Source organism: Cydia amplana, chromosome 1 (assembly GCF_948474715.1).
Source record: "Cydia amplana chromosome 1, ilCydAmpl1.1, whole genome shotgun sequence".
Classification (NCBI taxonomy): Eukaryota; Metazoa; Arthropoda; class Insecta; order Lepidoptera; family Tortricidae; genus Cydia; species Cydia amplana.
In genome coordinates, this window is record NC_086069.1 from 17,483,283 (window position 1) to 17,494,899 (window position 11,617).

Below are 11,617 nucleotides of genomic sequence, written 5' to 3' on the forward strand. Positions count from 1 at the left end.
ATAATTGCACTGATAACATGAAATAGCGATGGGGAAGTGACCCCATAAAATAATAGTAGAAATAAGAAAAGAGGATTTTTGTAATGAATTACTAATTTGGAAGCTTTCCACCTCAGATCCTTTGACCGGCGACTCTGACAAATTATGACTATTAAGTATTACTTTTTTACACGACTGCCCAAAAACAAGAGTGTATTGTTTTCAGCGTTCATGTTTGTATGTATATATGTATGTGAGTTTCTTTATTCCACGATAACTTCAGAATGCCTTAACCGATTTAGATGTATGATATATCATTAGAATCCTTACGTCATCCCGGGTGACATAGGCTATGTGACGTCATTACAAAATCAATATGGCGGACTTAATACGCCATATTACGCAACCTTAAGAAAAAAAAATCTTGTAAACCCATCGAGTAGGGCATCAAAATGAAGCGCTTTGAAAGACGATCAATAATATATATACAATATGAGGGTTTAAGTCCAATTTTAAGAAAGTAAGAATTTACAAAATATAATATTAAGAAAAGCTAATCTCATAAAACCAAATATTATCCTATTGTTGGGATATTAAAAGGAAGTGGTTTGACCGCTGATCATAAAAAAAAATATTATACATAGGTATTATATTAATCATATTTTACTTGTTTTGGAACCAAGCCAATATGTTCTAAATTGCGCTAAAAGTGTAAATAAGTTCTTTGTAGAGAGTCTGAGATTGTAGAGTCCGTCTTCAGATACAACTCTGCACCGACTTTGACGGAACAAAGTGTGAAAGTGTCATTATAACCGTATATTTTTATACGTATTTTTTATATAAAGCCCGAGATACACTTGTAAGTTTTACTTACGTAAGTAGGGACAAAGCTATTTGCTAGAATGATATAATGATATTCATCTCTCATTCTGTAGTATAGCTGTGTCCGTACGTAGTACGTACGTAAGTCAAACTTAAGACAGATGGGCTCTTCCTGCAACTTCCCCGAGTATTTTAATTACGAAGGCCGAAGGCCGAACTCCGCATAGGGCCGACGGTCCGAAGCGTAAGGCAGGTGCGTGCTTCCTGTAACTTCCCCAAGTATCCTAATTGCGAAGGCCGACGGCCGAGCTTCGCGTAGGGCCGAAGGCCCGGAGCGTAAGAAAGGTGCACGCTTTCTGCAGCTTCCCCAAGTATCTTAATTGCGAAGGCCGAAGGCCGAGCTTCGCGTAGGGCGGAAGGCCCGAAGCGTAAGAAAGGTGCACGCATTCTGCAGCTTCCCCAAGTTTTTTATTTGCGAAGGTCGAAGGCCGAGCTTTGCGTAGGGCCGAAGGCCCGGTGCGTAAGAAAGGTGCACGCTTTCTGCAGCTTCCCCAAGTATCTTAATTGCGAAGGCCCAAGGCCGAGCTTCGCGTAGGGCCGAAGGCCTGGAGCGTAAGAAAGATGCACGCTTTCTGCAGCTTCCCCAAATTTCTTAATTGCGAAGGCCGAAGGCCGAGCTTCGCACAGGGCCGAAGGCCCGGGGCGTAAGAAAGGTGCACGCTTTCTGCAGCTTCCCCAAGTATCTTAATTGCGAAGGGCGAAGGCCGAGCTTCGCGTAGGGCCGAAGGCCCGGCGCGTAAGAAAGCTGCATGCTTTCTGCAGCTTCCCCAAGTATCTTAACTGCGAAGGCCGAAGGCCCGGAGCGTAAGAAAGCTGCACGCTTTCTGCAGCTTCCCCAAGTATCTTAATTGCGAAGGCCCAAGGCCGAGCTTCGCGTAGGGCCGAAGGCCTGGAGCGTAAGAAAGATGCACGCTTTCTGCAGCTTCCCCAAGTATCTTAATTGCGAAGGCCGAAGGCCGAACTTCGCGCAGAAAGGTGCACGCTTTCTGCAGCTTCCCCAAGCACCTTAATTGCGAAGGCCGAAGGCCGAACTTCGCGTAGGGCCGAAGGCCCGGAGCGTAAGAAAGGTGCACGCTTTCTGCAGCTTCCCCAAGTATCTTAATTGCGAAGGCCGAAAGCCAACTAATAGGAAATAATTATGTAGTTGCAGAGATATTAAGCCATATAGCACTTTTCAATACGTCTGGTTTTTGGGTCAGACCTAGTTAGGTTTTTAAGCATGTTTTATGCTAACATATCAAAGATCAACGTGATGAAATCTCCTTGAAGAAACTAAATTGTCTTAAATCATAAAAAATGTGTTTGGTTTGTATGGTCACTAAAATGTGTAAAATAAAATATTATTAATTAAAAATTAAAAAACACGACTGCAGTTAAAAAGCGAACTGAAAAGCTAGAAATAATTTTTAGTTATGTTAGGTACTCAACTTAATGAATGTAAAATAGAATATAAGTGTTCAGTCAGGATAATAAACAGCAATCGGAAAAGTTTAGGCTCATTTAGGATCGTGACTGTACCTGCATATTTTATTTCGATTGCAGTCGGGGACCTTGATATATTGAAATTTTCCCATTCACTGGTCCCCGACTGCAATCGAAATAAAATATGCAGCTACAGTCACGATCCTAAATGAGCCCAAACTTTTCCGATTGCTGTTTATTATCCTGACTGAACACTTATATTCTATTTTACATTCATTAAGTTGAGTACCTACCTAACATAACTAAAAATTATTTCTAGCTTTTCAGTTCGCTTTTTAACTGCAGTCGTGTTTTTTAATTTTTAATTAATAATATTTTTTGACCTTTTAAAAAAACGTAGGGTCTAGCAGTTTCTAAAATAACCAAAAGTCCTTGAAATCGCTTGTATTTTTTAACCGACTTCCAAATCTAAAAGGAGGAGGTTATCAATTCGGTTGTATGTTTTTTTTATTTTTTTTTATTTTTTTTATTTTTTTTTATGTTTGTTACTCCATATCTCCGTCATTACTGGACCGATTTTGAAAATTATTTTTTTGATTGTATGTATATGCATACAGATTGGTCCCGTTTATGTCAAAACCCAGTTCTGATGATGGGATCCATGAGGAATCGAGGGAACTCCTCAAATCTTAAAGGCACACATATAGTGATTTTTGTATTTTTATCAACAAATCAAGCATATACATTCAAAAAAGTGACATTTGATGAAGTGGAACTGCTGATGATGATCAGAACGGAACTCTTCAACGATGCATAGCACACGTCTGACGATTTGTCCTCTTCGTTATGTTTGTTAAGCAAGTTAAGTTTTTAAGCTACATTTTTGTCAAGCTCGAGTGCTGATGATGGGATCCATGAGGAATCGAGGGAACTCCTCAAATCTTAAAGCCATGCGTATAGAGATTTTTGTATTTTCATCAACAAATCAAGCATATACATAAAAAAAAGTGACATTTGATGAAGTGGAACTGCTGATGATGATCAGAACAGAACTCTTCAACGACGCATAGTTCACGTTTGGCGATTTGTCCTCTTCGTTATGTTTGTTAAGCAAGTTAAGTTTTTAAGCCACAATTTTGTCAAGCTCGAGTTCTGATGATGGGATCCACGAAGAATCGAGGGAACCCTCTAATCTTAAAGGCATGCGTATAGAGATTTTTGTATTTTCATCAGAAAATCGAGCATTTTCATTAAAAACTGTCGCATTTGATGAAGTGGAACTGCTGATGATGATCATAACGGAACTCTTCAACGACGCATAGCTCGCATTTGGCGATTCGTCCTTTTCGTTATGTTTGTTAAGCAAGTTAGGTTTTTAGGCACATTTATGTTGCCTAACTTGCATGTTCAGGACTTGAGATTGATCTCAAGTCCTGAACATGGTATCCATGAGGAATCGAGGGAACTTCTCAAATCTTAAAGGCATCCGTATAGAATTTTATATATTTTCATCAGAAAACCAAGCATTTACATTAAAACTGTGGCATTTGATGAAGTGGAACTGCTGATGATGATCAGAACAGAACTCCTCAACGACGCATAGTACACGTTTTGTGATTTTCAATTTCGATTTTGACTTGGATTGGGCCCCGGACTCCGGACTCGGACCCGTACTCGGACTCGGACCCAGACCCGGACCTTGACCCGGAAAACCACTATGATACCTAAACTAAATCAACCACTATGATTACCATAAAATGTATACATATTACCAAATAAAGTATAAGCACCGTTAAGTGGGTTAGGCTAGTAGTTAGAGAAGTCGGTTTTTTTCTATTAAAGATTATTATTTATTTAGGTAAGGGCAACATCTAAGCTTGAACGTAAAAGTTTGTCTTTTTTCCCAACTCAGCCAAGTGAGGATGCTGATTTTTTTAGCAACTGCGCCGTTTGTGAAGGATTATGTTACAAAATGAAATATTCAAAAAAGTTCAATAGTTTTTTTTAATAAATAATTGCTTCACCCCGGAATTTCTCAACAAAAGTTAAAAGTAATAAAAATAAAAATCATAATTCGAAAACTACGAAAAGTCGGCTAACATACATGTTCTGATAGCCCACAGCGTGAGGAATCTAAAAAAAAATTTTGGACGGCAAGGTTTGGACCAACCTGTATAACACATGCCGTGCTAACATCGCTCGTTCTGTGATACTAGAATGCCGTGAAAAACCTGTGTCAGGTATTGAGAGCATTCTATCCAGAGTATAGGTGTGGGATCCAAGGCTCAATTTTGCGCGTTTACCGCTAAGAAAACCTCATCTTTCAAGGCACAACCCTTCCCATGTCAGGGAGTATTGGGAGCCTCGGTGTTGACATCTCCATCAGGGACGTCTAATAATTTCGTAGCCACCTTGCTGGGTAGGCTGCGCTCGTATCAAAGAAACTCGATGTGCTCAATAAAGGGAGGCGATACTTTACTCTGGGGCAGTCAGATTCATAGGCGTACCCACGGTGGGGCAAGGTGGGGCAGTTGTCCCACCCTGGTCTCTGACCATAAGCTAAGAATCTCTGTTTCAACCGTACCCTGTTACAACGTCCCCAGCCTCCCCTACTTCTGCCCCACCTCTTAAAAAATGCTGCGTACGACCATGGACAGATCCCATATAATGAGCACCTAGATGCCACCTTGGTCCCTTCAAATCAGTCCAAAGGCGCGCTATGAATAGTCTACGATCCCAAACTTACAAGTGATATTGAATTTTCAAGTCTAAGGAGATCTCCAAAAAAGAAGTGTATAAGTTTTAAAATGCTCGGCAACGCGCATGTAACGCCCCTGGAGTATAGACGTCCATAGGATGCGGTGACCGCTTATGATCAGGTGAGTCGTAAGCTTGTTAGCCACCGATGGACTAAAAAAACACTTATTTGTCTAAATCAAAAGTAAACTTTAATAAGTAAAAAGTAACCCTTTCGTTAGCTCATTTCGTTTGGGGGGGGGGGGGGGGCGCAAATTTGGTGCCTGCCCCGGGCGCCATATCCTCTAGCTATGCCACTGAGTGTAGACGTCCATAGGATGCGGTGACCGCTTACGATCAGGTGAGTCGTAAGCTTGTTAGCCACCGATGGACTAAAAAAACACTTATTTGTCTAAATCAAAAGTAAACTTTAATAAGTAAAAAGTAACCCTTTCGTTAGCTCATTTCGTTTGGGGGGGGGCGCAAATTTGGTGCCTGCCCCGGGCGCCATATCCTCTAGCTACGCCACTGATGGCTCATAACTCATAATACAAAAGAGTTTAATTCAATCTATGAAGATAAGTACTACTTAATTAAAAAATAACAATTTAGGAAACTAAATTATAATGCGAACTTAGGAATAACAGTGTTAGTAAGTAAGACGCTGCGCTTGATGATTATTTCGATGCTCTTATACAAGTAAGTACAGCCAGGAGCAGATGTGCCATGTCCACTGAGAATTTTGTCAATTGTGAGAATGAAACTGACTATGCCCATCGGTTTCATTCTCAAAATTATTTGCTCAGGCTATGTTCTTGTGTAATTTAACCCAAACATTGTCATATATTAAATGGGCGCTACGGTGTAGATATACCTAAGAGCTGCCGAGCGTCTTCGTATTGTCAATAAATGTGTTTATAAATGATACAGATAATTTAATAGATTTTCACTATACCACCTCGAGGTATAATTTGTTTAATTTTAATTACTTAATAGTCATTTAAGTACCGCTCGGAGCCACAATTTTTAGCATTGCTAAATATGTACAGTTACAGACATATTACTTTGTACAATGTCTATTTATTCATAATTTTAATATTAGTTAACTTAATCTACTCCCCTATGCAAGTTTACATCAATTCACAGATCCCAAAGAATGACTCAGTCGTTAGTAGGTATGGGTCTCGCTATTTAGAGAGAGGCGGCGGCAGTTTACTTATTACACAGAGATATTAACTGGATATTAATGAGATGTAGGTATGACCTATATTAACTTAAGTCTTAAGTACAACTGATTTGTTCAGATATATCTAGTGTACCTATCTAACGACATTTATTTTATTACCTATTACCTATTTATGTTCATTGTTCATTACATTTTCATTTATCTATGCTGGAGTCGATTAGGAATAAACTAAATCTGTGTTGTTAGAAACCTAAATTGATCTATCCTTTGTATAGTTTTATTGTAAAATGAAGAATTTCGAAAGCTTACTGTTACTTACTTTAAAAAAACTTTCGAACTCTATCTTAAAAAAATCTCAGGCTTTTAAAAACAGTGGATACAATTGCAAACCTTCAATGCGATTGTATCACACCGACACGGGCGTAGCCAGGGGGAGGGTTTTGGGGGTTCAAACCCCCCCGAAAAGTTCAGAATATTAACATTCATAGAATTAAAATAAGAACAGGGGGCCGATTTTTGAATTTCGACCACTCGATTTCGTGTATTTCATTAATAATATCTCCACTACTAGGCATTTAAATTCTACTATTAGAATTGAAATCGAGTGGTCAATACCACTAGATTCCAAATTTCTATCGCTCGTATTTCAAAAATCAGCATTTCGCCGTTTTCCTCCGATTTTCGAGTGACGAAATCGAGCGATAGAAATTCAAAAATCGGTCCCCAGGCGTGCGGCATATTTCATTGATTACTAACCATTACCTAGTATACGGTGGCTTGGATTTTGGATTTCTCCGCCATCGTCGATTATCGGATCGAAATTGATGCGATTGAAGTAGTGGATATATTTAAAAAGAAAAACAGAAGATTATTTTTGTAATATTCTGTGTTTCTGCGATATATAACAGAACGTTATTTTTAGTGTACCTACCGCACAAACTTTGTTCGCGGTACACTTATGGGATCACATCGGTCTTGCAAATCAGTTAAATGTGTTTTTTATTTAGCTTATAGTTTATACTGTCCCACTACTCGAAAAAGGGCTCCCCCAATTCCTTCAAGGAATTTTTTTCTGTATGTATTTTTCACATCTCTAATATTTTTCTTGTATAAGGGTTATTTTATGTACTTTTAGGCGTTTTTAGGGTTCCGTAGCCAAATGACAAAAAACGGAACCCTTATGGATTCGTCATGTCTGTTGTGTAATGTAAATGTATTGTTTTTTTTTCTATTTTTGTGTGAAAATCTTAATGCGGTTCACAGAATACATCTACTTACCAAGTTTCAACAGTATAGTTCTTATAGTTTCGGAAAAAAGTGGCTGTGATATACGGACGGACAGACGGACAGACAGACAGACAGACATGACGAATCCATAAGGGTTCCGTTTTTTGCCATTTGGCTACGGAACCCTAAAAACAATAAATTTTGGGGGTTCCCCATACTTAGAACTGAAACTCGATTTTTTTTTTCATCAAACCCATACGTATAACCACGTACGTATCCAGAGGCCGTGAGTTCAAGTCTCACCCAAGACAGTAATTTTTCCACTTTTAAATTTATTCTAAGCTTAATAGCATCGTTCGCAGACGTTTCTGCTTGTTAAAAAATGAAACCCATACGTGTGGGGTATCTATGGATAGGTCTTCAAAATGATATTGAGGTTTCTAATATCATTTTTTTCTAAACTGAATAGTTTGCGCGAGAGACACTTCCAAAGTGGTAAAATGTGTCCCCCCCCCCCCGTAACTTCTAAAATACCATTACCATGCAAACTTCCACCGAAAATTGGTTTGAACGAGATCTAGTAAGTAGTTTTTTTTAATACGTCATAAATCCCCTAAATACGGAACCCTTCATGGGCGAGTCCGACTCGCACTTGGCCGCTTTTATTTTCTTGAACCCCCCCCGATACTAAAACCTGGCTACGCCCGTGCACACCGAAATGTTACATCGTTTCAAATTGTATGCAACCAAAATTGACTTGACTCGAGGGTTTAATTAAAGTTGCAGACATGATGTCGTAATTTGGAATTTTAAACTTTTTAATTTCTATAAATGCATTTAGACGTAGTTAATTACTTCAAACATATTATGTACTTATATGTAAAGCACACTGTCATTTCCAAAAATACTCCTTATGCGTCAATGTAGTTTAATGTAAAATACGTTGCATGACTTGAATGCGCTTACTCTTCCACAATTATACGCATTATACGACTAAAATTTGAGATCATTTTGAAAGCAATTTTTTTATAAAATACAAGTACCTACTTACTTACTAATTTTTGGTATTAAGCTGTCGATACTAATTTACAAACTAAGTATAACGAACTCATAACATAAGACCCACCGTAAGACTCGGCAGAATTCAGATCTTAATGATATAAGTATAAGTATAGGTAGTCAAGGAGATTGGTCACTTTATAGAATTGACAATTTTGTAATAACCGACAGATCTATTTTGCAGAACCTTCCACATCCTGATTCATATTCCGCCGTGATTTCAGTGAGTCTAACAAAGGCGCCTTGCTTTAGCTACAGCTCAGAAACTGGCAGTATTATCTAAGTATTACAGTCGTCCGCAGAGAAAGGAAAGGTTAGTAGGTTACGGAAGTATTAAATTTGTTGTATTACACATATTCTTATACTGTGTAACTCAAGTAAATGCATTATGTTATACAAAAAGTATTAGGTATATCATATTGTATTAAGTACAAGCGAGCCAAAAGAATACAGACGTGCAACAGCTGAGCTGCTGCACCTTCTGTATTCTTTTTCGTTTAAATTAGGCATTTAATTAGAGACAGTACACATTGCGGTCCTATCTGCAAATATTTACGTTAAAATAAATTACCGTGTCAAAGTCAGATTACAATAAAAAGTTTGCAGCCGGTTAATAATCCAATATACTTAAGTATTTTTTATATACAGGGTGGAAAGATAAGTCGGGCCCTGGAGGGAAACTACCTTAAATCCTTAAGCTGGCTCATTTTACTTAAAGGAGACATTCCTTTATTTTTAAAAAGAAACAAAACTGCATTCAAAGTATTTTTCTTTTTTTCTTCAATTTCGCTTGTCTAAAAAAATCTTGAGTACTAAATATTAGATTTTATGGATATTTTGTACGACAGACGAGTTTAAGACCTAATGTTTCTTGGAGAAATGTTATCACTGTATCGACTAGTAGAATAAAATTGCGAGTTTTTATTTTTTTGAGTTTTTAGTCGGTTCGAGTCCCGGGCGAGGCAAGCGAGTTTTAGAAAATCTTTGAATGCAGTTTTGTTTCTTTTTAAAAATAAAGGAATGTCTCCTTTAAGTAAAATGAGCTAGCTTAAGGATTTAAGGTAGTTTCCCTCCAGGGCCCGACTTATCTTTCCACCCTGTATACATTTGCAAGTTAATTCTTTTAAATATTACAGTGACTGAATTCTCAATCAGCTTAGGTCATCTAAACAATTATTATTAGGCTCTCTTCTATCTACAATATTAACTATGTATTATAGTAAAGAACACTTCTTTACTGCTAATTAATTAATTCTATTGAACATATTCATCGCACATGGCTGTGCGTGTGTGTATTTATTACCTACTAATTATAACTAGTGCTAGCTCTATTGAATGTATTGCATACATGTCCCACCTATCATCGGCTCGCTTTCACGACACCCTACGCCTACACAAATTTGTAACTTCCATCGTGCTCTGATTTGGCTATACCAAATGCATTCCATATGTGATCCACACACAGCGTTGTAACTTCACTCGTATTGTTTTAATTTTTTTGCATTAATAGAAAGCTGTTTCAAGATAGTTTGTAACTTGTAAAAAAGGTAGTTGGTATTACTAAAACAAATAGCTTTAGTGACCCCGACCAGTCACAGCACGGTCAGCATAAAATAGTACAGCGAGCAGCGAAAGTATTCAAATAAATACATCACTAATATCACTATTAGGTACGAGTATACCCTAGGAGTAGAGATGTGTAAGAATATCGATATAAGTACATATGTAGTCAAAGATGTAAATTTAAGAATAATAAAATTCTACCCTTCTAGGAGTACGTTACTAGTTTTAATTGATACCTTTAACTCCCCGTGTTACAAATATGCTACAACTTTTCAACGTTCATATATGTTGAGGTATAAGTATTTACCTAAACCATTGCATTTCTTGTGAACTATATACTGTATGAGTGAGTTTACATAAATAGTGTGTGAGATCGACATTGGACCATCCTATGACTAAACATCCATTTGTTTTTTCGATGCTACAAATAACAGTTTTAATTTAGAAAGTTATGCATAATTTTATGAGCTAACTATGTCGTGGGAATATCTGAAGTTTCGCCCCTACATACACGAGCAGATATGTTTGACACGTAATGTGTGTATCTTGTAAACATTTCTTATGTAAATCTTTGTTTACTTAAATCCGTGAGAGGTGATACAGTTGAGATAACTCTGATAACGGTAGGTAAATATTAAGTCGTGTTTATCTCCGCGTTCATTTCTTAGGTTTATGGTTTTCCGTAGGTATACTTGTAAATATTTTTTCCATCGTTTTTTTATATTGCTGTGATTTTCCCCGTTCTTAAATACAGGCGCCGCTACTAAAAAAGGGTTTATAATATAACATGTACAATGTACATAGTCACAAACAGACATAACCTCAAACAAGTACATACTTACCAAATAATAACTCAAAGGCAATCGGCCGCCCGTACTCCTAGCGAGGACCGATTGACCCTCACCTAATATCAGTATGATTAAAAAAAAAAAACGGACACGGACATAAGGCGACATAAGGTTCGTTCTCACTAATTTGACAGGTAGGTACCAAATTTATATAATTATGTACATAACAAGATTAACAAGGCTCCTGCCGAGAGTAGGTACGCCCGCGTAGTAGTCGTTCTATAATTAAAGAATATAATTGTGTTACAAATTTGAAAATCCTATCTTGAACGGTTTAAAGTGTTTAAACAATGCCAGCATCTATGTAAAGGGACTGTTGTATAAATGGATTAACTTACTACTTGCAACTGTATTTTTATAACATCGAAATAACAGATAGTCTTTCCTTACCCACCCTCAAAAATTCGCCTCAATTTACCAAGTGGGTTTTCATAATATTTATACGCATGTTATGCTTTTAGACAAGAATTATAATTACTATACCGTAACATAATGTTGATCCACGGACCTTATTGAACGGAAGATAAATGACCCAGCATCTTTTAATTAGGTATTTATGGTTGAAGCAACATTGAACAAAAATGTTGAAATGAATGAATAAAGCTGCGATATGAGACAAAACATATATATATAAAACGGATTCGAATCTGATAATCGATTAAAATAATCTAAAAAACTACTCGTGTGTGCTGAAAGTTTCTTGAATTACGTCTAA